Source organism: Ambystoma mexicanum, chromosome 12, assembly GCF_040938575.1.
Source record: "Ambystoma mexicanum isolate Mex_15411 chromosome 12, UKY_AmexF1_1, whole genome shotgun sequence".
In the NCBI taxonomy this organism is placed as follows: domain Eukaryota; kingdom Metazoa; phylum Chordata; class Amphibia; order Caudata; family Ambystomatidae; genus Ambystoma; species Ambystoma mexicanum.
In genome coordinates this window covers 243,114,947-243,140,415 of record NC_090936.1, presented here as the reverse complement: position 1 = coordinate 243,140,415, position 25,469 = coordinate 243,114,947, and the positions used below count along the sequence as shown (strand labels likewise).

At 45.2% G+C, this 25,469-nt stretch overlaps 1 protein-coding gene across 1 annotated transcript in view; it reads left to right on the top strand.

Annotated features, from left to right (window-relative positions):
* Window positions 1-25,469, top strand: part of STRAP (serine/threonine kinase receptor associated protein) — a 177,370-nt gene that overhangs the window by 51,376 nt on the left and 100,525 nt on the right. The window lies entirely within an intron of this gene.

The window sequence follows — 25,469 nt, the reverse complement described above, 5'->3', positions numbered from 1 at the left end:
TGAATCCTTCACCGTTCAAGCGATGCCGGGACTGCCGCTCCAAGATGGCCATCACGGACCCACAGAATTATTTGTGTGGTGTCTAGAGGTGGAGCATGACACGGAACAATTTTGCTGTTGGGGAGATTTATCATTGTTATGCTTCATCCCCTCTCCTAGTGAGACCCCATCACTTTTTTCTGGATTCTGGACCTTTTTCTTTCAATCCAGAGTGAGTGGAGCCTTTTTCCACTCATTCATTCTTGCGAGGTCTGTCTTTTTGAATTCTGTTATGTACTATGGAGTCTGTCTGCCCCATAGCTGTTAAAGGCATCTGTGTTTTTACTACTACAGCACACCGATCCTTATGGGGAGTGTTGCTGGGGGAGCCCAAGTTTCTTTTACTATATCCTTGAGTAATTACAGTTCTTAAGGACTTGATATCTCTCCAAACTCTATAGTCTGAGTGATTGCCACACACCACTGTCCGTGGAGTGCCAGAGGGATACCTAGTATCCCCTTCTCTCTACTTGTGTGACTTCTTTGAGTTACATAGAAACATCTCCTAGTTAGTGCTGGTGGCAGTGTTCTACCAACTATTTCATTTTTACAACGCAGGCTACATCCATCGCCATGTAGGGCACAATAGGGGCACCCAAGTACCAACTGTTAGGCAGAATCACATGGAGTACCCTTTTGGACCACTACATGCAATTAGGAATACAAGTGTAAGCACAATTTCACCTTTGGTACAAGCCTGTACTACACAGTAAAGTGGTAGTGATGGCTGAGCAGCCAGACTTCTCAAGAGTTTAAGTGAGCAGTAGAACAAGTTACACAAAGGACCAACAAATACAGTAATTCAAATATACACTTACTCAAGGTTTCTTGGTAAAAGAATATACATTTATTTACAGTGTTAGAAAACATTACACTAGCACAAGCAGCTCAGTATCACACACTAATAAACCACAAAAATACAACTGGGAAGTAATTGAAGTTTGGCTCCAAGTGAAGTGGCAGCACAATGGCACTTTAAAAACTTATAAAAGGGAGGAAAAGACAAGGTTATAAGAATAGACGACCCAAATACATTCATAGGCAGGGTAAAGGGTTTCAGTTAAATAAAACCAGAAATTCTTCTGATAGGCCTGGGCCAAAGTCTATGGTTCAGTCTTTGTATAGCTTAGCACAGTTCTAGTAAATAACGGTTATGTCTTTGCCACAGAGTTTAGAAGAATTTGGCTAGGCGAAAAGTTTGACAAATGTTTAGAGAAGGACAAGCCTTCGACTTTGAGGGAAGTTCCACGCACTTTCACGATGGCCGAAAATATTTCTGGACCGCGTTTGCACAGTACCTTGCTTAACGGAGAAAGCTGTAGCTGAGGCAGTTGTTCCTGGCAGTGCCGAGCAGGTCTCGCAGTTCCGAGCAGGTCTCGCACTTGTGCGAGAATTCTCCCTAACACCAACTTGAGGCCTCCCTTCTTTTTTCGCCATTACTAGCAGGGGTGTTCCTTGTTATCCCTTCTTCCCTCCACTCTGGGCGGAGGAGGTCTGTGTGTCTGTTACCTTTGGCGGGAGCCCTTGGGTAACCCTGTCTAGACTCCAGAGTGTCTTGGCAGACAGGAAGTGGGACAGGAGTCTTCCACTCACCTGTCCTTGAGTGCCTGAATAGTACCAGCTCCAACAGAGGGTCTGGCTCGACCTGATTGGACAGCCAAACGTCCCTTTCTGTAAAATGCTGAGTAGTGTTTGTTGCAACTGTATGGTGAGGCTTCTGAGTGAAAAGCAAGTCGACCACTGGAAGCTGAAGTAACTGAAAAAGACTACCATAGACGCCTGCAGACCCTTTGCAACACCGTGAACTGACCACTGCTGTCCTGACCCTGTTTTTTATGCGACAGAGGAGCTCTGAAGAGGAACAACCAGTCTCGAGACTAAATTTGGATAGAGCCTCTTCTAAGGTCTGTTAGGCAAGAATGGATGTAATAACCCTGTGGGAGACTACACAACCCTTGTCCTCTTTGTTTTGGATAACCCTCCAATTGGTGTACCTCTACCTCTACTACCCAAGTTGATAGTGTGACTGAGCAGCCAGGCTTATCTCAAGAGGTGTAAATGTGAGCTGTAGCAATGAAATCCACAAATAAAAGTATCCAAGTAACACTTGCACCCAAGGTTTTCAGTTAAAATATTTAAGTCGTTTTTAAATAAGTATTCTTTGAAAAGGGCAATATTTATTAATTGCATTTATAGATCACTAGTACACTTTGTAAAATTCTGAATTTGCAGAAAGGAAAGGTTAAAGGAAGGAACAAGGTTAAACTGGTTCTCAAGAGCATGTGAGCACTTTAAATCTTCCAATGAAGTCTAGATAAAAACCTTTCCCAGCATTATTAGTTTAAAACCAATGTGTATGAGGGGCAGTTAAAAAGTCAATGGAAGAGTCTTTCGGGGGCCGCAGTCGATTGGAACAAAGTCTATGGAGATGAGGCACTTCTTAGATAGTAAATATCTTGCACAAAGCTAGTTTGTTGACAAATCACTGTAGGGTCACAAGCTGTTGCACTTGTGAAAGTTAGAGCTGAAATCAACTCTAGGAAAAGCAGCTACTGCACATCTCAAATGAGAAGAGCAAGCTACAGATGCTGAGGTAAGTACCCAAAGTCAGAACAGTACCTTCTGGTTAGAAGAAGAGGGTCCAGCTGTTTGCTGTCTGGTTGCAGAGATGCAGATGTGTTACTGGGCCTCAGCCGTGGGGACAAGATGGATGTCTAGGGACTCCTGCGGCAGCAATGAGGTTGGTGGCGGCTACAGGCTCTTTTCAGATCAGTGGCACTTCATGTTTTCAGCAAGTTTCTCTTGTCGATCAGAAAAAGTTCAGCACAGGGATTCACCGGGAAGTTAAACGGTCCAGGAGGATTCAGCAAGCTTCATTCACGGTTTCTTCGAGATGTCCTTACCAGTGGTTGACTCGGCCTTCAGTCCAAGAAGCCTCACCTTTTTAAGCAGTCCCGCCCCCCTTTATGCACAGCCTAGCTGGCACTCGCATAGCAGGGTGGCTGTCCTACAAGGAGAGCCAGCCAGCCAATTGGTACTGGGTGCATTCAGGTAACCAGGGAGACAAAGGACAGGAGTTTTTTTGGGCACCTCCCTGACTTCCTACCCTTCCACACACACTGGAGCCAGAGGTGGGTTTCAGCACTGAAGCCCGCCAAAGACCAAACGAACAAAGGGGTCCAGCCTGGTTTTTGCGCGCAGAGTAAAACCCAAGAAAGATCTCACCAACAGAAAATGGCAAAAAAGACCGGGCCATTTTAACGAAATGGTCACCCACGGGTGCTATACTGCAGCTGAGGATTCAGCCTGCGGTAGAAAAGCACTATGGTAGGAAAATTATTAAACCACTGCCACAAACCATTTAAAGTAGTGAGGGTAACATAAAGCATGTTACATGACAGCAAGTAGGAAAAGGGGGCTATTAAGTAATCCCCTCCCCCAGCACTCAACATAAGATGGGGTGTGCAGGACCAACAAAGAGAAAAGGTAACTAAAGTCAATTTCACTTTACTATTCTTGGGAACAGTAGTTCTCACAAGAAAAGGTATTCAAACCTTATGAGCAGTCTAAAGGATTTCTGTGACACTGCATTAAAGGTGCTGTGTGTTACAATGCAAAACGTAGATGCCTATGGCGTTTGTAGGACTCCAAACAAAGGAAACACATAATCCAAATCAGATCAAAACACATAAGCGAGAAAAAGGGTTTGCTCAACTCCAGGGTTAAAATTAACAGTTCTTAAGTCCAGCAAAAGAACTGGTGGTCTCTAAGGTTCAAGGGAATTAGCACAGAAATGAGTTCTCTTAACAAAATCCTAGGAGTTTTCAGAGCTGCAGAACCCCAATACCGGGAGACCTGCTGCCCATTTCAAGTGCATCGTCGTGGAAAGGCTGAATCCATCCAAATATTTGCTGAACCTGTAAGGACCCTCCAGAGATCTGATCCAACTCACCCAGACCTCACCAGAGGGCGGGACTGCAGGAAGCGAAGAAGATTGACCGGACGATCCATATCCTTGGTTTGTGCTGCAGAAAAGGCGCCAAAACCACAGTGTGAACCAAGAAGTTGCTGGAAGTCATGCCACGGGTCCTCCCCCAAGACTGCTGACGAGCAATCCCGTCCATTGTTGTGCTTTCAGCCATCAGACCAAGGAATCCGGAGGTCGGGTCCAGAGCTGCAACATCGCGGATCATCCAGAACGAACATTTTCCTAACCTAAGGTAGTTTGGGGAAAAAGGTATTGCTTACCCGATTTCCAAGTAGTTGCTCCAGAGCGTTGGAGTGCAGGGGTGTCCAGGGTCATCCCTCTTACCTCCGACTCAACCGACTGCTTGTGTCCCATCATAGAGTCCTTGTACAGTTCTCCCTTGTTAGTTGTTAACTTCTTCTATAACACTAGAGACTGGAAGAAATCCTCTGGAACTAATCATATTCTGCCGCTTGTGAACACTTTAACCCCTCTCCGAACTGCCTTTTAGCTAGGGTTTGGACTTCAAAGACTTGCTGTGATAACCCCTCTAGAACCAAGCTGATGTTACACTATTTTCCTCCCTTAACTATGTTTGCAGAGTAAATTTTTTTACCGTGTGAACTGTTAAAAACCGCAGCTACACGTAATAAATATGTATATGTATATGTATATAGGTTATGTGCAAGTTTCTTTGATGTACATGTCTAGCTAAGGTTCAGTGTACTTAACTACAGCTCACATATTCCTTTTAAGATTGGCCGGACTGCTCTGCCACTCTACTAAGGTCCTGAGCTAGTACATGGTTGTACGAAAAACATCCCTCCACGCTCATTTCATTCATAACTCACACAGGCATTCAATATATTCCCATACATTGGGACAATGAGGTAACGTGTTATTACCATCTCAGATATTAATCAAACTAACGTCACTTTAGCACTCTGCTATTCTATGATGAGAAGGTTGAACAAAATTAACCGGACAAGGGGATCCCCACCCTTATTTAATATTGCAATGGAAACATATGTCGCTGATAGTTTTTTCACCCCTGAAGATCCCCAGAGGTTAACATCATAGAATAGCAGAGTGCTAAAGTGACATTTGTTTCATTAATATTTGAGATGGTAATAACACGTTACCTCATTGTCCCAACGTATGCGAGTATGATGGATGCCTGTGTGAGTTATGAATGAAATGCGTGTGGAGGGATGTTTTTCGTACAACCGAGCCCAATTTATTAATTTTTATTTTTTTATGAAACTGTTCTTTGTATTTGTACAATAAATATGATACGATTTTTTAAAAAAATAGTAACGGTCATCTTTCGTCTAGTTGGTCCACCCCTCTCTTTCTCCATTGTAATCGCCTGGAGGACCATAGACGTATCACCAGGCATCCCTTATATTTTTATATACCTGAGCTAGTACAGACTGATGCTAAGAGTTGGAAATCTACAAACCACTGAGATAGCTTAATAAAGTCTAACTGCCAGTAGGACTTTGGGAGAATTCCCTTAACAGTCGCTTCTGCCAGTCTATGCACCCAAAGTCCTTTGGGGAGCACTTGTCAAAACTGGCATTCGATGGACTCCCTTCAAAGTCGCCAGGCCACTTGACCAAAGTCCTCAGAGGCTGATACTGAGGGGCCCACCCCTGAGAAGTATGAGCATAGGGAAGGCAGGAGACACAAGATCTAAGAAAAGGTTTTGCTCCTGTAGTGCATCTTACCACTCTTCCGCTTCCTCTTACAAGGGCGGGGGGGGGAGAAAGCATAGGCATATACACAAGTTTAATGTGTCCTAGGAAAGGGGAAATGTCCTTTCCCTCCAAAGGGCCACAGAGGGATCAGTGGAAAGAATTTGAACAACAAATGCTCTAGTTTGAGAAGGCTGGGGCAGGTACGGCTTCAGCCTCCATGCTGTTGGCAGGGCTTTGGATAACGGCGCCCAGAGCAACGAGCACAAAGACCTCAAGAAAAGGCCATAGACCCTTGAGCTTGACTGTTTTTAAAGCATAAGACTGTCTGTTTCAGCCCAGTCTGCAACAGAGTATGCATGTCTGCGCAGCTGGGGTTTTTTCCCTTGGCACCTGCCCTTGTGCAGGAACTGAACTCCAACCCGGAATCCAGAGTGGATTTCTTGGAGTTCATTTGTTACATTTTTGCCAAGAAGGGGTGGAATCCATTCCCCTCTGGATAGAGCGGTTGATTGGCTTCGGGCTCAGTCAGGTACCTTATTCCTTGACTGAAACAGGCAGAGCTCATGGCGCTGGTGTCGTGCCTATGTGGCGCGAATGTGCTGGATGCATCCCCTGACATCAAGTTAGAGTAGTCGGCACCTAAAAGCACAATTTCAAAGGGTAGTGCAGAAGTTATTACTCCCCACAGCCTTGGAGCTCAATCTAAGCCTCTGCTACAATATGCATTGGCAGCTTTTATGGACAAAGGGCCACAATCTGAAGCAGCCCAGCCCTGATTTCAGTTACTGGCAGGACCCAGGTTCTCAATCAGTTGAGGGGAGCTCACAAATAATATAGGCCTACCAGAATTGACCAGCCCTTCTTCACTTTACACCAGGCCCTAAACGGTTAGTAGTTACGGCCACTACTGTTAAATCTAGGACGACCATGTCGTCTTACTTCATGTAGACAAGGAGTCTGAAGAAGATGGATGCATTGGCGAAGGTGTTCTCTGCAGCATGGAGCTTAAACGTGGGCAAAACCCTCGCACTTTGACAAAATAATCTGAAGTGTTGTGTTGGAAGCATTTCTCTTTAAAGCACCTTTCCCTCCATTTTTAACTGTCACTTTTTATTTTTCAAACTGAAATTTTTACAGCACAGCCTTGACTTCAGCTTCATTACACTGGCTTTTGCTCATTTGTCCTGGGGAAACTGACCTGTCCTTCGGGCTGTCACTACCGGAAAACATTGTTTCCCTTAATCTTGTTAATTTGTTGCCACTTGAGGCAGCTTGTTAATAATTTGTCTTTTGGATAAGAGGACCCCTGCACCCATTCCAGGTTTCTCCAGGATCTCTCTGAAGGGGCCAAGTGTGCTGTCTGTCTACAAGACGTGTAAGACAACAATGGACCCAATGGAAGAAGGCCTGCGACCAACTTCTGCGGCTGTCCTGTAAAAGCCCTGTCTTGTAGGTGAAGTTCTGCAAAGGAGCTTCAACCTATGGAGTGGAGAGGTTTGAGCCCTCTGAGGAGTAGCTCTTGGGCGTACCCCTGGATCACACAATGGCTGCCCAGCTCAGAGCTTGGGCTACTGTGCTGCAGACGTCGCTGTTCGCGTTGAGGCCTGGAACTTTGGTGATTGATCGGCTTGTGCTACAGGACTCCTCTCTGCCAAATTTCGTGGTATTTTAGCATCAAGGGGACCGGAGATGCAAGGTGAAGTCTGACCACGACAAGTGTTTCCCGCTGCATCACTGTGGGATTCAGTGGCTCTTTGTGGTTTTGGCACCTTTTTCTCAGTGCCAACTAAGAACAAACCGATCTGGTTAGAAGTTCGTTGATCTGTCTGTCTGTCCTGGACTCTGGACACAGATTTCCTGCTTATGTAGGGTCCTCTGGATGCCCACAAAGTTTTGGCTGGATTCTTTGGAAGACGATGCACGCACAGATGGCCAACGAACCCCAGGTATTGGGATTCTGCAGCTTTGGAAAGTTGCAGCAGGGCGGGGGGGGTAGAGGGTGCACCAAAATAGTATCTTGAGGCTAGTTGGTCCCACCACACTAAGGGAGAAAGTCATCCCGTACGGGGCTTCTCAGTCTATTCGAAAACTGGGCCAGCACAGCTGCAGGGCTTGACCGGGCACTTTGCGGTCCAGGAGGTTGCTGCTAGCATCTCTTCAAGTTTTCTTCTTCGGATGTTGTCCTACAGTGGTCGACTCTGCCTCTAGTCCCAAAAACCTCGCTTTTTATGCAAGTTCCCATTCATTGACAACCCTAGACTGTTAATCACCCAGGAACTGGATTCACTCGGGCACACTTCGAGACAATGGACAGGGACTTCGGAGCCCTCCCTCACTGCCCTCACTGCCTCACTGCCTCCCTTTCCAGACACACAAAGGACTCCAACCCGATTCAGAGAGGACACTGACAACAATAGGGGTTGGGGAGAGGGAGGGCCTTTTGGGAAAATGGTCACCCTTGGGTGTGTTAAGGATTTCAATCGGGCGAGGCACACCTTAGTCTCGGCCCAGTATGCAGCGCATAATTTAAATGCTTATGTTTATAGATCAGATTCAATATTGATATGGTACACCACTCATATCACATCCCCTTTACAAATACCCCGGATCACAATGGAGCATGAAACAGGCTGGTTGATAAAATATATTTAAAAATTGAAAGAAATCATACAATTTCTAATAAGGGTCAGCAAGCACCAATGGGGTGATGAGAACAATAGGAATGTAAGTAATGCACTTAGTTTAACGTTCTATTGCCACATCTACAAAACATCAGGAAATAAACACTTTTTGATTTTAGGTAAGATAGCACTTGAGTTAGACTTTCCCCCGGCAATGTTCCCTCGACCCACAAATCAATTCTAAATGGATAAATGGAAGTAGCAGGTAATCGGGAATGACAAATGGAAAACAAACGGATTTGAAATAGCTAATGGCTGATTTTCTATGCAAAGGGTTTAGATAGAAGTGCACACCTATGGTAAGTAAGTTTAGTAAAGAAATTCAAGGATTATTTTAAATACATTTTTAGGTGCAGGGGAGGAACTGGGGTCATGGCACAAGACCCCGACAATAAACAGTAAAAAGAAAGAGGATTCAACTTGGGAACCCTCCCGTCCCCTGCACACTTTTAAATGTTTGGATTAATCCAATACAGTTGTTCAAATTGAGTTATAGGCATTGTACATATTTTTGTTTCCAACAAATATGGTCCGACACAGAAGTGTGAGATAAACAAATAGCCAAGCTATATTTTCAGCAAGAATTATAGTTCAGAGAAATTATTTACAGTGCATAGAAACAAAATTGAATCAATAGATGAAGCTCAAATTGAGGAAAAATAGAGTCCAAATTAAATAGCGACGCGTTTCGAGGAAGTTCTCCTTCATAAGGCCAAACTTGGACTCTTAATGTAAAAGGAAAAACACAAATTCAGTAAAGAAAATATTATAGGCACAATTCATAGATTGTTCATAACATATTCAATTTTACAATTTAGAAAATGTGGTGATGTTAGTTGTAACATATGCGTTGTAATACATGCAACATTATAAGGTGAATTATGTGGTCCATGTTTGAGAGAGAAACTGAAGGTCAATTAATACACCCCTTCCTGTAAAATAGACAGTAAAAGGTACAACATATTAAAGTTCAGTGGAATGATACCTCTAATGGGACCTATCAAGTGGATGGTGAAACATAAGCTAAAGTGAATATATAGGGGAAAAAAGGCTAGTAGTTCCTCAGCTCTATCGATCTAGTGGGCAAGAAATGCGAAAGTCGTTACCTTTGTGTGTAGAAAGTGTCGGAAACAAAGAATCCGACAAAGCAGGAAAAATAAGTAAACAGACTGTCTTCGTGTATCAGTTAGTTCCTACAGACACAGCCAATTCCCAAAAAGATACTAGAAATCTGTAAATAACAGAGCCTGATCAATGTCAAGCTCATTGTTTAAAAGTAACTGACATTAGTATGAAATATATTAAAATCGAATAACATACCTAGCCAGAATGTGGATGACGGTAAATAATCAATAGAAGAGCCCACGTAAAGTGTGGACCTCAAATATCCCGCTGTCGCTGCAGGAGTGCCTCAGAATGTAGGAGTTCTGTCACGCAAATAAACAAGCTGAACAGGAATGGAGTCCTGATTAGTATAAAAAAACTCAGCAATCTAAAATGGAGTAGTGAAAGCGTAATGTGATGTTTAATAAAGGCAAACTGAAATGTTAAAAATTACCATGATTAGGATGTGCACAAGGCACAATTCTTGAAGCTGATGTGAAACTGATGTCAAGATTGTGCGGCCGGTCTACAGCTGAGGAATCCAGCAGAAATGGATTAGGTAGAGTATCAACTAAAGAAAGTGTAAGGAAAAAAGAATGATGAGACTAAGTAACTTTATTCCTGGTCCCTAGATGGACAAATGCTAATGCATTAGCGCTTACCTGGAGCGTAGGGGGACAATCCTGAACAGGGTCTGTTTAGCCGAGCAGCTTGTTCACAAACCATAGAAACAGCATGTGACCATGGAGATAAATGGGAGGACTAGAGTTATAGATAAAGAAGGACTAAGGAGTAATCGGGCCGAAAGATCGGCCATCTTGAAACGAGGTTATATGTTGTGATAGAGTATGGACCTCTAGATATTCAATAAACTAGAAGTCATTTGAATCAAAAAGTGCGAAATAAGATCGATTGATTCGAAAAATTCATGCGGTGCAGATACCTAGTGTAAAATGTAAATCGGGCATCACAAATACTGGTCCGCACATAGAACAGGGAGAGGAAAGCTAAGAATAATTGTTTACCGTGTGAAATATAATTGAAATAAGCAATGAGAAAAAGGTTGTAAATTGGACAGAATGCTCTGATCTAAGAGGGGGAAAAATAAATATAATTATCAAATCAGGGCAAGGTCACTGAATGACTGCGTGTAACCTCTGTCTATAATAGGTGGAGAAACTAACCCTAGATCTTTTTCACATGGAAGACCTAGTACAATGTGACGGTCTCAGTTGGGTAAACGCATTTAATTTACAGAAGATCAAAGCAACAAAGTAGTGCCTTAGATCAGTCAGACACTGGAATAGTAATGTAACTTTCAAGTTTGTTGTTGAAGATCAAGCATTCCTTATTGACAAATTCAAATCACAAAAAATAGTTCAATGTGAAATCTTCATTTAAACCCCAGGGCTGTAAAGAGCTTAACTTGTCAATCCAATACGCCTCTCTTTGTAGTAAGAGTGACTGGTAGTCGCCTCCTCTTGTAGGTCGTTTGACAACTTCTAGCACCTGATATTTTAATTGGGCAATTGAATGTTTCTGCATGTTGAAGTGGCGGGCTACCAGTGAGTATTGGTTATTACATCTTGTGTTCAGACAGCTTTGATTTGACAGGTCTTTTGGTCTGTCCTACATACACTTTGCCACAAGGGCACTTCAATATATATATGACACCTGATGTCAGACACGTGGAGTAGTCTTTTAATTTGATTTTTTGACCATTCCTGGGGTGAGTCACTACATTACTGTTGATTGTGTTATTACAGTGTATACACCCTAAACAAGGGAAGGTGCCTAGATTTTTGGTGGCTAGGAAAAGTTGTTTCTCCCTTTGGTCTCTCAGCTTTCACCAGCTTGTCTCTTATATTTTTACCCCGCTTAAAACACATCATTGGCGGTGTGGGGAACAATTCTAATAGTTTGATCATTGTGAAGGATATTCCAATGTGTCTTTATACTTTTTGTGATCTGAAAACTGTCTTGAGAATTTTTATATGTATAGAAGTGGGGTATCTTTTTAACAGATTTAGGTTTCAATAAATCTGTACGAGATCTCTCTGAAGCTCTATCTTTGGCAATTTCCAGTTTCCGGTGGGTACCCACTGTTCTGAAATTTACCAACAAGATTTGTGCATTCCTTATCTAGAACTTCTGGGTCAGAAATTATTCTTTTCAAGCGTAAAATTTGACTATATGGTAGACTTTGGAGCATTGCCCTCGGGTGGAAGCTAGAATAGTGAAGCAAATTGTTGATCAGTCGGTTTATGGTATACAGACGTAACAATCTTATTGTGAACAATGCTCAAGTTAATGTCAAGAAAATGTAGATAAGTGTTACCAATCTCAATAGTAAATTTGATACTGGGGTGCACTGAATTAAGGTATTCAAAAAACTGATCTAGGTCATCTCGTGTGCCACACCAAATGCAAAAAATGTCATCAAACCTCTTCCAGGTTAAAATGTATGCTGCCCATGTGGGGTGTTCCAGTACATGCTGACTTTCGAACTGAAACATAAAAGTATTAGCATACACGGGCGCCATCGATGATCCCATCGAGGTACCCGATGTTTGTAAAGTATTTGCCCTGATGTCTAAAATAGCTATTGTAAAGGACTAAGTTGAGTAGCTCCAGAATGAACTGAGGATTACCTTTCACACCTGAATTGTTAAGTAGCAACCATTCAACAGAATCTATACCTTCACTATGGGGTATTGAGGTATATAAATTACATACATCAAGGCTGAATAGTATGCAGTCTTTACAGATAGCTGAGAAATCTTTAAGTCCATTAAGAAAGTCTGTTGTGTCTTTAGGTATGTGGATGATTCCTGTATGAGTGGTTTTAGTAATCTGTCAATGTAGACTGCCAGTGGGTCAAAGACACTCTATCCCAGCAACAATCGGTCTGAGGGGTGGATTTTGTTTATCTTTGTGAATTTTAGGGAGCCCATAGAAGACTGGTGTAATGGGATGGGAATTAGTGACCTATTGATCCATTGAATCATTAATCCATTTGTTCTCTTTGGCTTTTTATTGTTAATCAGTTCTCTGATTTCTGGTAGCGGGTCCCTATCTAATATAGCATAGGTGTCTGTGTCGTTAAGGAGTTCAATGCATCTTTTAACATGGAAGGATGCATCCATGATAACAATTGCTCCACCTTTGTCAGCTGGTTTAATGGTAATGTCTTCACTTTTCGCCAGTCATCTATTAAGATCTAGTTGGCGTTTTTTTTAAATTAATTGGTGTTTTTCTTCTATAGTCAATTCTGCTTAAATCTTGTAGGACACTGTTCTCAAATTCAGAATTGATTTTTGGACATGTGGGTCAAATGTGCTCTTGGGACGTATTTCCAGTAAGTCGCTTTGTGGTGGTCTAGATTCCATTTCAGGTTGCGAATCAAAGAACATTTTGAGTCTTAATTTTCGCATCAATCTGTGTAGACAGATTTTTTTTCTTGAAATAATGAAGTATTGCACGTTGGAACAAACGATAATCCTTTGTTCAAAATGTAAGTTGTTCTGCTGAAAGGATCTTACTATTCTATGCAAAACGAAAATGTCAGAAAAACGGCGCCAAAAGTAGGAATCAAAGGCAGGGTTTCACAGATAATGCAGACAATGTTAACGAGATTTCGGGGTTAGGATAGCTTAGCGACTGGGATGGAACAAAGCAGGGCAAGCTAAACTATGGTTTTCTATGGTTCCTATTGATAATCACAGTCCACTTTTTGGATTTTGGACAGTCAGCATTCTGGTCACCACACAGATCTGGTCAAACAAATAACAGCCGGGCAAAATCAGCGGGACAGGATCAGCTGGGCATGGGCTGGTTACCGGGTAGCACTTCTGGACTGGCAATTCTTTTCACTGGATAATACAGGTCATCAGGGTAGCAGGATGGCAGTGGCATGCAGTGAGTGGCAGCAAGCCAATCTGGATCAGGATGCCAAAGGTACCACAGTTTTCTCCTTGTGAATGGGAGATTAAAGTTTTTAATATTGTAGGCCTTGCTGGAGCAGGATCAGCAATGCTTGGCCTTGTAGTTGGAATCTGGAGTCTGGATAGATGAAACGGGAACGCAGCGCAGGAAATCGGGAAGAGTGTGCGTCCAGGGTCTTTTCCCCAAATGCCTTTCCCCAAATGCCTTTCCCTTTCCTTCCTCTTTCCCTTTCGGTCTTCGTCACACTACCAATCCTCCACTAAGGAGCGGACTCCATTTAGGTTTTGCCCTAATTGTAGGAGCAAATTCCTTTGGTAAGATGGGCACAGACGGTGCAACCAGTGCCTGCCCCTCTATCACAAGGAAGGATGCGCGGCTTGTAAGCTCCACTCTAAGGCATTAAAGGAGCGTAGAGTCAATCGCTGAGTGGCCTACGGTATATCGAAGGCTGAATTTTCTCCCGCAGCCACCGAATGTGACAACGGCGAGAGTGACGATCATATCTCTGAACCAGAGGTTGTTGACCTTTCGACGGAACGCTTGCGTTCCGCATCATCTGTCCCCGGCCCCGCTAGGCACGGCTTAGGCACTGCTATAGGGAAGTTGCACCCCGGCGACAAAGACCAACATGCACAAAGCACACAACCCCAAGTCAATCTTAGGCCAGGTCGAAAAAATACTTCAGCACCAACGGGTACACCGGAAGCTCCGGCAGCACCCGCTGCCGGAGCTCCTAACCATGGCAATCCCCGGATCAAGACCCTGATGTCTTGTCCCTGGACTCGCCCCAGTCCACTCCCACTAGGCAACAACCATCGCCAGTGCACGACCAATTGACTTTAAACGTAATGTTACGTAAAGCAGCTGATCATTTTAAAATTGCTACGGATGAGGCAGTCCCCGAAGCTGACTTCGTGGAGGACATCCTTAAGGAAAATCCACCGGCCAGCCAGGCCATTTCCTCCCCCCTTCCTCAATTAAATTACGACACCTGCTCTCACAAGAGGTGTCTTGTGCCGTAAATAGAAAAACGTTCACTCTTCTCCATCAGACCCTCCTGTATATCAGGTCATTCCACCCCAGACTCCGTGGTGGTGACTACTACACAAAAGTGGGCAGGGATCCTTTTGTCAACCGACGAGGCACCCCCTGATAAGGAAGGTAAACAACTTTACGCCCTTGGAAAAAGGATCACGGTTGCGGCCGTGTTCTCCAGGCGCATGGCCAACAATACCTTGTTGGCCAGCTACGCCGATGTCCAGTGGGCTTTACTACATGAAGGCCTACAGGAGGTTCCTGAACCCCCTACGTACTCGTCTCCTCACCACTATCACTGAAGGCAGACAGGTGAACCAGAGCATCCTTAACAATATTTTGTATTCTCCAGAAATGGCTGGTCGATTCCCTGGCTCAGGGCACACTCCTGAAAAGACATGCTTGGCTACGGAACTCTGGATTCAAGCCAGAGATGCAAGCGTCACTAATAAACAAACCGTGGAAGATTCCAACCTTTTGGGAAGGCGGTAGATGAGGCCCTCGAAAATGCAAAAAAAGGAGCATGGCACCTTAAACACTGGACCAGATTACACAAAGACCCTCTACAAGAAGAGGATTTGGGTCCAAACAGATTTTTCGTGGCCATGCTTCCCTCAACAATACTCATCAGGAAACAATTGGAATTCTATACAGGGAAATGGCGGATACACCACCCTGTATCCCCAAAGGGGTCAACGCCGTGGCAAAGGAAGAGGCCGAACTCTACTTCGCATTCTTCTGCAGGAAGTCAAAACACTACAGGAGAAGGGAGCCGTAGAAATCGTACCTCTGCCACAGGTAAAAGAATGTATTTATTCAGTGTACTTCCTTGTACCCAAAAATGATCCAGCCATGAGCTCTGCTTTAGATGTGCACCCAGCGAACATGTTTGTAAAGCCACAAAGGTTCTGCATGGTCACACTACAGGAAGTAATTCCACTGCTATCACGGGGATTACATGGCAACACTGGACATGAAAGATGCATACTTTAATATTTCATTGTTGCCAGCACACAGAAAATACCTCTGATTTATGATACAGGACAAGCATTATCAGTTCAAAGTACTACCCTTCGGCATAGCATCTGCACCAAAAGTATTTACAAAAGTACTAGCGGTGGCAGCAGGACATTTGCGCAGGCAATCCTTCCTGGTCTATCCTTACCTCAACGACTGGCTCATAACAGGGGACTCTTACGAAACATGTCTGTCAAATACCCAAAAGAGGATATATATTTTATTCAGTCTGGGATTCTCTATCAACAAGAAGAAATCCTGCCTAGACCCCAGTCAGGTCAAACAGTACCTAGGAGCTCTAATTCAAACAAAGGGCGGCCTCGTCTTCCCCTCCAACGAGAGGGTCCAAAACATGTTTCAGTTCCATCCGTATGTAGCCAGTCAAGGGATGACTGTACGCAAGGCTATGCGACTGCTAGGAATGATGGCGTCCTGTATCTACTTGGTGCCTCACGTGCGCCTGCGCCCAATGCAAGAGTGGCTCAACAGCCAGTGGTGTCAGGCCAGCAGACAATGGGACGATCTAGTGGTCGTTTTACCGGCCCACGTTCTCTCGCTGCAGTGGTGGTTGAGGGACAACCTCTTGAAAGGGACATTCTTTACCACCCCCGCAGTGGAAGCCACTCTAACCACAGACCCGTCTCTTACAGAATGGGGGAGCTCACCTGCTTCAACAAACAGCGCACAGAGTTTGGTCGTCAGACATAGCATCCTACCTCATAAACCTGTTGGAACTGTTGGCAGTGTTCAAAGCACTAAAAGCTTTCCAGACACAACTGCAGGGGAAGACTTTCCGTTGCCCTGGAAGTACGAATGGCGATTACACAAAGACATTGTCCAACGTTTTCGCAGAATGAGGCTTCCCAGAGATGGATCTGTTCGCAACTCTGGAGAACGCTCAATGCCAAGATTACACCTCCAGGTACCCCCAGAACCGTTCCAAGGGGAACAGACTCTGGATAACATGGTCAGGGAAATGTGTCTTCCCTTCACCTTAGAGGCCCCCAGCAACTTTGCTGGATTTTTTTCTACCTGGAGCCTTCCACCCCCTCCCCCCACTCTTAGCTGTATTTTGATGTGTTTTTTTACATGTGTGTTCTTTGACTTGAGTTTTAAGAACTCCATAGGCATCTTCATGTGGTACACAGCACCCTCAGTGCAGTAACACAGGGATGTCTTTTTAGACTTCCCAAGGATTTAAATAGCTTCTCTGGGATAAACTGTTTCCCAGAGAATGTAAAGTGAAATTGACTTTACTAGTCTTTATATTCGTAGACCCAGCACACACCATCTTACAATGGAGTGCTGGCGGGGGTTACTTAGTATCCCCTTTGTCTAAATACTCATGTAGTAGTCAAATGCTACCCTTTCCTATTGAAAAGGCTGGTTGCAGTGGTTTTACAACAAACTACCATGATTTTTCCCAACCGCTAACACCGGTAGCTAAACATCACGGGAGCCATGTTTTACAAGATGGCGCCCTAAGCCCCTTTGTTTAAACAGGTCCCGGTCTTCTTTTTTTGCAGTTTTCTTTTTGGAAAGTTCCTTCTAGAGTTTTTCCCCTGCACGCCACTCCAGGTTTTGGTCCCTTTGTTTGTGTGCCTTTGGCAGGCTTCAGGACTGAAGACCGCGTCTGGCGTCGAGGGTGGGCAGGAAGTGAGGTAGGTGCCCGAACTCCCTGTGCTTGGTCTCCTAGGAGACCCAAATGCATTCTGGTGTTTATTGGCTGGCTGACTGTCCGGTGAGGATAGCCACCCTGCTGGGTGAGTAACAGCTAGACTGGAATGAATGGGAGAAAGCTGTTTAAAAGTAAAAGTGAGCCTCCAGGACTGGAAGGCCGAGTCAAACACTGGAACGAAAGAACAGAAGACGACCTGGAAGAGCGGCTGCTGCAACTCCCGGACCGTTGCTTTGCCCGGTGAACCCCTGCTGCAGGTCCGAATTGACAGAGAAGCTGCTTCAAGGACGGCTTCTTCCTTGGAGTTGTTGGTGGGACCAATCGACTCATAAGACACCTGGACACCATTCTCAAGGCTGGTTAGGATTTACCAGGGGGAGGGACACCAGTTTGTGTTCTTGAATCTACAGCTACTGGATCTAAAGTGACTCAATTTTGTTTGCTTTCTTCGACGATCCCGTGCAGGGCAGGAGTCCCCGTCTCCTGCACCCCCCTCCATTCCCTCCCCTCATTTCCCCCGCCCCGACGTCCTCTCTTGTCCCCACGACTGAGGCTCAGGAACAGCCGGATCTGCAGAACCTGCCAGGAACCACGACTTCAGCAGTATTTGTTTCTTCATACAAGGTACTGTGCCAACCCGATTGAGAGAACGCCACTCACGGTGAAAGTTAGTGAAACTTTCCCAACTTGCAGGCCTAATCAGCTTGTGACCCAACATATGAATCTTTTTCGCCTAAACTACTTCTAAGAACTTTCGCAAAGACTTTACCGTTTAACCCCAGAACTTCTCTTTCCTATCCAGAACACTAGCCCATTGACTTGAATTGAACTCCTCTGGTGAACTGAAGCTATTTGCACTGTCTAAAAAGTATTTATGATCTATTTTACTTACCTTGTGCCTTTTGCTCCTTTCTAAGTACTGAACTGCTATTTGGCTCCTGTTTCACCAATTATATTGGTTTATAATAAGTTATATTCGCCTAGTGAAATGTTTTCTAAATGATTGTGTAATAAATTAATAGGTGTTTTTACCAAGAAACCTTGAGTATAAGTGTTTTATTTGAACCACTGTGATTAAGTCCTTTGTGTAAATACTTGTACTGCTCACATTCACTCTTGAGATAAGCCTGGCTGCTCAGCTCGCTACCAAAAACTGTGTGGTACAGCCTTATACCAAACGTTGGTTTGGCTTACACTTGTAGTCCTAATTGTGTGTTGTGGTCCCAGAGGGTACTGCCTGCAATTCTGCTTAACAGTGTGGTACTAGTTAACATTGGCAAGTAAGTTGGTGTGTAATGCAATGCAACATTTACAGTCCAGCCATGAATGGATTTAGGCTCGTGGTCACAACTCTCTTAAGTATGCATGGTCCAAGTCTAAGGCAGGCTACGTTATGGAAAGGTAAGGTAGAGTGGCGGGGGCTGTCTGGTGTAGAGTAATTGCTCTACACACCACCCATGCCACACTTAGTTTTTGTTGTCTGACAATTGGCTTCATTGGCTTACCCTGCTGATACCTGTAGACATGTCTTGGAGCCGCCAATGTAGGAGCCGCCCTTTGCCTTGGGGCCCTTTGGCTGCAGGGGCTGCCAGGCAGAGGGCTGCCCTGGGAAGGTCAGTTATGACCAAGTGGATGTACCAATCGGGGGAGATGGACGCGAAAGTGGGTGGGACTGGGAAAAGGCCAGACACCAAGGACTACACCCCATGGACTGCACCCTCTGGATGCAGGCCAGCACAGGAAAAACAGGCTCAGAAGCCACAAAAACACTGGACAAACGCACCAGAATATATCACAGTGCTCACCCAAAAAAAGAAAGTAATTCTGTTTGTCATTGGGTGTTTTTGTTGCTGCGTTAGATTTGCTTGTATGTATATATAAATATAATTTGAGGGAGTGTTTACTTGGATCCCTGTTATAATGATTTCATTGTACTGCTCTACATCTCACATTATCCCTCCTAAAATAAGCCTGGCTGCTCAGCCACTCTACTGACTTCCAGTACAGGCATATATTTGGGTGACAAATACAAAATGAAGTCTTACGAACCCCCACACCAGTTGGACTTTAGAAGAACCTACCCAACAGGCTCTTAACCTTTTTTTACCTACTCCTCTTTACATGGTTCTTATTGTGTTTTTCAGTTTACCCTGCTAGTGTTTTTCCTGTTTGATCTGGTGGAACTAACTGCTTAAAAGCAGCCTTCTCTCATTCCCTAAGTGAATGCGAAGACTGCTGTGACCTTGCTACCCCATAGATTAATTTGAGTGCATGTTGTTATTTGAACCCCGTTTAACCTTGGATAGATGCTCCTACACATCCACATGCATCATGAAGCAAGAATGAAGAGGTTTCTTCCTTAGATGCAGTTGTCAATAAATGAGCAGTTGGTTGCTCAACTGTCTACTCCCTGGCAGGCCAAACTAATGAATTAAATGAACTTCACCAAATTTGATCATAGCAATAAAAGACTGGGTAATCTATTGGGTATGTAAGACCTAGACAGGATGGCTTGGTGATATCACGAGTATATGATGAGCCGATGAAAAGCGTAGCAGATAATCATGTGCCTTACCATTTCTGAACACAGCTCTGAAGCATTGCCCTTGAATTACAAAATATTGGAGTTCTTGAATAAATATCACCTCCAGATCCCCCAACTAACCGTTTTGAGGTACTTTAAACCTCATAACGAAGGATTAGGTAATAGCTATTCAGTCTTTAGGCAGGGGGAAGCCCCAGGCTATCATTCTCATAGCATAGTTCAACAGGATCTTTGCCCATAAAATTGCCCCCTCTAGCAGTTAATTATTGAACTAAACAGATCAAAAGGGTTCTTTATTGAAGCATCAGTGTTCCCTTAAACGGGGAGAGACCGAGCTCTAGGTGCAATACTGTAAGGCCTTTTCATTTTGCAATTTGAGTGTTATGTGAAGTTCCAGGGGTATGCAACTTTTGGCCCGCCAGATGATTTTATTAGAACATTCATTCCCCCTAGCAGGCCTAGTCGATTCCGATTTGTTATGAGAGTCTTAGTCCAAAACATCTATAGAGCCACCAGTATGAAGGCAATAGATTCAACAAGGTACTGCCCTGTTAGGCAAAGTCTGCATGCAGTACCCTCTGGCAACACAACTGTGACTACAGGTATAGGCAACCCAACCTTTGGTATAAGCTTGTACTACAGTTTTGGTAGGGTGTTGAGCAACCAGGCTGATCTCAATAGGGGAAATATGAGCTGTAGTGGAGTTACTCAAAAATTCAGTTACAGGTATTCAAAGACACTCTTACACTCAAGGTTTCTTGCATAAACAATTATTGATTTACTCACAAATACACTTCAATACTGTACACTCGGAGTTGCTGAATCAGACGAGACCCTTTTGGGATGGCCCACACACAACCTACACCCACAGGTGACTTCAATAACAAGGGTCCTGGGGACATTAATATCTTACTGTTGGCATTCAGAGCACTCTTAAACGTTGGTTAAAGGTAAAGGTTATTAGAACACAAGAGATCACAAATATTCTTAAGCAGGGCAAATACTTTTAGATTAGCCTATTGAATGACTCTTCTATTGCAAACTAAGTCAATGGGGAAAAAGTCTTTGTATGGGATGTAGCTCTTCAGGTAAGTAAATGGAAAAGTCTTTGCACAAGTTCCTAGGAGTCTTCGATAAACAGAAGAATCAAATGTAGGGCCACAAGACTTGAGTTGCAGAAGTTGCAAGCACTTCCACAGTAAGAGGTATGTTCTTTTAGACTTGTTTTACACTACCTTGGTAAAGAAGAAAAGATGCAGCTGAGGACTTCTGTTCCTGTGCAGCTCTGCAGATCTCACTGTTCCTGGGCCTCAGTCGTGGGGGACAAGAGGGAGGACGTCAGGGAGACTCCTGCACTGTCAAAACTGGCAACCGGCAAACTTCACTTTCAGTGGCTGTTTTGCGTTTCAGCTCCTTGTGGTGAGCAAATAGCAACAAGCCTGGTTCCTGGCTGTGAAGGTGGACTTTCCTTGGTTCTGGGGTCCTGCACTCGGCTGAGGGGGGGGGGGTCGGCTCGGTCTGTCTTGCTTCGTGGGAGTCCAGAGGACCTTCCAAAATTTTTAGATTACCTTAAAAGCAACACACACAATCTGGTGTTCCTCTCCCTGGCTATTTGGTTTCATGCAGAAACTCTTGAGGAAACTCAACCAACTCTGAGATGGATGTCCAGGTGGCTTACTTTGGAGTTGATTGGTCCCACCAACTCAAAGGGAGAAATCCTCCTTGCAGGGGCTTCTCTGGCGATACGAACTTGGCAAGCAGTCACTGCAACAGGGCTTCACCGGGCAAACCAACGGTCCAGGAGTTGTAGCAGGCGTCCTCTTCAAGCACTTCTTTGCTTCCTTTGTCCAGTGGTCGACTCAGTCTTCCAAGCCAAAAAACTCCTTTTATTCACTTCTCTCCCATTCCAGCCTAGCCGTCACTCACCCAGCAGGGTGGCTGTCCTTGCCGGACAGTCAGTCAGCCAGCCAATCCCCACAGAGTGTTTTTGGGTCTCCTAGGAGACTAAATACAGGGAGTTTCGGACACCTCCCTCACTTTCTGTCTATTCCAGACACTCTGGAGCCAGAGGCGGGTTTCTCTCAGAAACCCTGCCAAAGGCAAAATGAACAAAGGGACAAACCTGGTTTGGCGCGCAGAGAAACTATAAGGACCTTTCCACAAAGACCTGGCGAAAAAAAGACCAAGGGCCATTTTATCAAAGATGGCTATGCGTCATTTTGAAAAAGATGGCTCCCGCAGTTGCTTTACCAGAGCCATGAACGGTCGCAGTAAATGCAGACCACAGTAGTTCATAATGAAAGCCACTGCCACCTAGTGAGGAAAGAGTGACATAAAAAATGTTGCATAAGAATCTAGACTAAGGGGATACTAAGTAACCCTTCCAGCACTCTCTTGGAAGATAATGTGGGCTGGGTCTAGAAAGTTACAATGCCACTTTACTGCTCTGGGAAACAGTAGTTGATCCCAGGGAAGGTATTTAAACCTTGGGAAATCTGGAAGACTTCCCTGTGTCACTGCACTGAAGGTGCTTTGTGAAACAGTTGTAAAAGATGATGCCTATGGAATTTGTTAGACTCCATAACCAAAAAAAGTCTGTAAAAATCGCATTCAAATACGTGAGGGACTGGGGGGGGGGGGGGAGGGTCTTCTTTCCAGGTTAAAAAAAAAAAAAAAAATCAAGTATTCAAAATACAGCAAAGTTGCTGGGTGTCTCTAAGGTGGAGGGAATTAACACATTTTTGAGAATTCTCACTAACATGCCCTCAATGCCCTGTGATGAGATTGAGTTTATTAAGTGGCTGGCTTACATCAGACTACATGTGAGTGCTTTGTGTTGGGGAGAATTCTCATAAATGTGCTAATTCCGCTCTACCTTAAGAGACCCCCAGCTCTTTGCTGAACTTTGGGACTCTGTACTTTTAATTCTGTTTGTTTTCTGTGTTTATTTCTTTTGGTTATGGAGTTTTAGACCACTCCATAGGCATCCTCTTCATGTCACACAGCACCCTCAGTGCATTGACACGGGGAAGCTGTTTTTGGCTGTCCCAAAGTTTACCTTCTCTGGAATAAACTACTGTTTCCCAGAGAAAGTAAAGTGAAATTGACTTTACTAGTCTCTTCAAATTCCTAGACCCAGCACACTATCTTACAATGAGTGCTGGAGGGGTTACCTAGTATCCTCTATGCCTAGAAACTCATGCAACAGTGAAATGCTACTCTTTCCTCTCGAAATAGCTGGTGGCAGTGGTTTTACAACGAACTACCATTAATTTTCCCGACCGCGAACACCGGTAGCATTAAATCGCAGTAGCCTTGTTTTTCCAGATGGCGTCTGAGCCTCCTTTGTTTAAATGGGACCCTATTTCTTTTTTTTTTCTTTTTTTTTTCTTTTTTTTTTTTTAAATTGCCTTTTCTTTGTGGAAAGGTCCTTCTAGAGCAGGGGTGCACAACTAATTTTGACAGAGGGCCGAAAGTACCTTACATGAGGGCTATAGTGGGCCAAAAAGTAAAAGTGGGCGGGGTGGTAGGCGCGACGTCAGGAGGCTTTTTCAACCCCCAATTTGTATTAAACACATGGAAAAAGTGTTTTTGAGGGGTAATGATTTTTATTGCATTTCAAACTTATATTTTGTACTACGCATTTTCCATTGTTATCATTTATTTCAATGTAGTTATTGTATATCGTCTGTTTAAATTATATATATTTTATTGACCCTCGATTGGACATTCCGTTATTTTGGACTGCTATAGTTTGCTGTTTAGGTTGCCCAAGAGGAGTATGGCCTTTGTTGAGTCAGGTTTCCTCCGAAAAAGCAAAGGATGTACATCTCCTAACTGTGCCTGTTTTAGCTTTATTATTGAGTTCACTCTTGGAGTGCAACACTATGCCCCATGTCTCCCACCCCCAACCAAACACTATGCCCCCTGTCCCTCACCCCCAAGCAAACACTATGCCCCATGGCTCCCACCCCCAAGCAAACACTATGCCCCCACTGTCCCTCACCCCCCAACCAAACACTATGCCCCATGGCTCCCTCACCCCCAACCAAACAATATGCCCCATGGCTCCCACCCCCAACCAACCACTATACCCCGTGTCCCTTACCCCCCAAGCAGACACTATGCCCCATGGCTCCCACCCCCAAGCAAACACTATGCCCCCAGTCCCTCACCCCCAACCAAACACTATGCCCCCTGTCCCTCACCCCCAACCAAACACTATGCCCCATGGCCCCCTCAACCCCAAGCAAACACTATGCCCCATGGCCCACTCACCCCCAACCAAACACTATGCCCCATGGCCCACTCACCCCCAACCAAACACTATGCCCCATGGCCCCCTCACCCCCAAGCAAACACTATGCCCCATGGCCCCCCTCACCCCCAACCAAACACTATGCCCCCTGTCACTCACCCCCAACCAAACACTATGCCCCATGGCCCCCTCACCCCCAACCAAACACTATGCCCCATGGCCCCCACGCCTCAAGCAAACACTATGCCCCTGTCCCTCACCCCCAACCAAACACTATGCCCCATGGCCCCCTCACCCCCAACCAAACACTATGCCCCATGGTCCCCCCAACTCAGCACACACACACTCCTAAACATGCACCCATACAGACCCGAACCCCCCCCAACTCGGCACACTCTCAAGCATACACCATGCACCCATACAGACCCGAACCCCCCCCCCCACCCCCCAACTCGGCACATACACCTCAAACATGCACCCATACAGACCCGACCCCCCCCCCCCCCCAAACTCGGCACACTCTTGCATACACCATGCACCCATACAGACCCAACCCCCCCCCAACTCGGCACACTCTCAAGCATACACCATGCACCCATACAGACCCGAACCCCCCCCCCCCACCCCCCAACTCGGCACATACACCTCAAACATGCACCCATACAGACCCGAACCCCCCCCCTCCCCACCTCCCCCCAACTCGGCACACTCTTGCATACACCATGAACCCATACAGACCCGAACCCCCACCCCCCAACTCAGCACACACTCAAGCATGCACCCATTCAGACCGAAACCCCCCAACTCAGCACACAAACTCTGAAGCATGCACCCATACATGCATCTCAACATACACAACGCGAACATTCAAAATCAAACATCCATTCACACCTGACACGCCCCCCCACCCCCTCATCTCAACCTACACAACACACTCAAAAACAAACATTCATACACATCCGACACGACCCCCCCTACATCCCCCCATTTCAACATACACAACACAAACATACAGCAGAACAGACCCGACACACAAACACACAGACCACTTACCGGAGACGTGCTGGAAGGCAGGTAAGCTGGAACGCTGGCGAGGTGAGTGGTACTACGGCTGGCGTGGCCAGCAAGGCTGAAATGCCTTCCAGCATCCAGCCTTACTGGCCACGCCAGCCGTAGTGCTGGCCCTCCATTGGTGCAGCACACACGCACTACGTGGCTCGTAGGAGCGACGTGGTGCGTGTGTGCTGAGCCAATGACGGCCAGTGTTTTGTCCGGCCCGGAAGACAACAAAGACTTTCCTAATGGAGGGCGGCCTATGCTGCTTGCGGGCCGCCCTCCTTTAGGAAAGTGTTTGTGCCTCGCGGGCCGGACAAAACAGCATGGCGGGCCGCAACTGGCCCGCGAGCCGTATGTTGTGCACCCATGTTCTAGAGTCTCTGTGTGCGCCAAACCAGGTTTGGTCCCTTTGTTCCTACACCTTTGGCGGGCTCCTGGACTGAA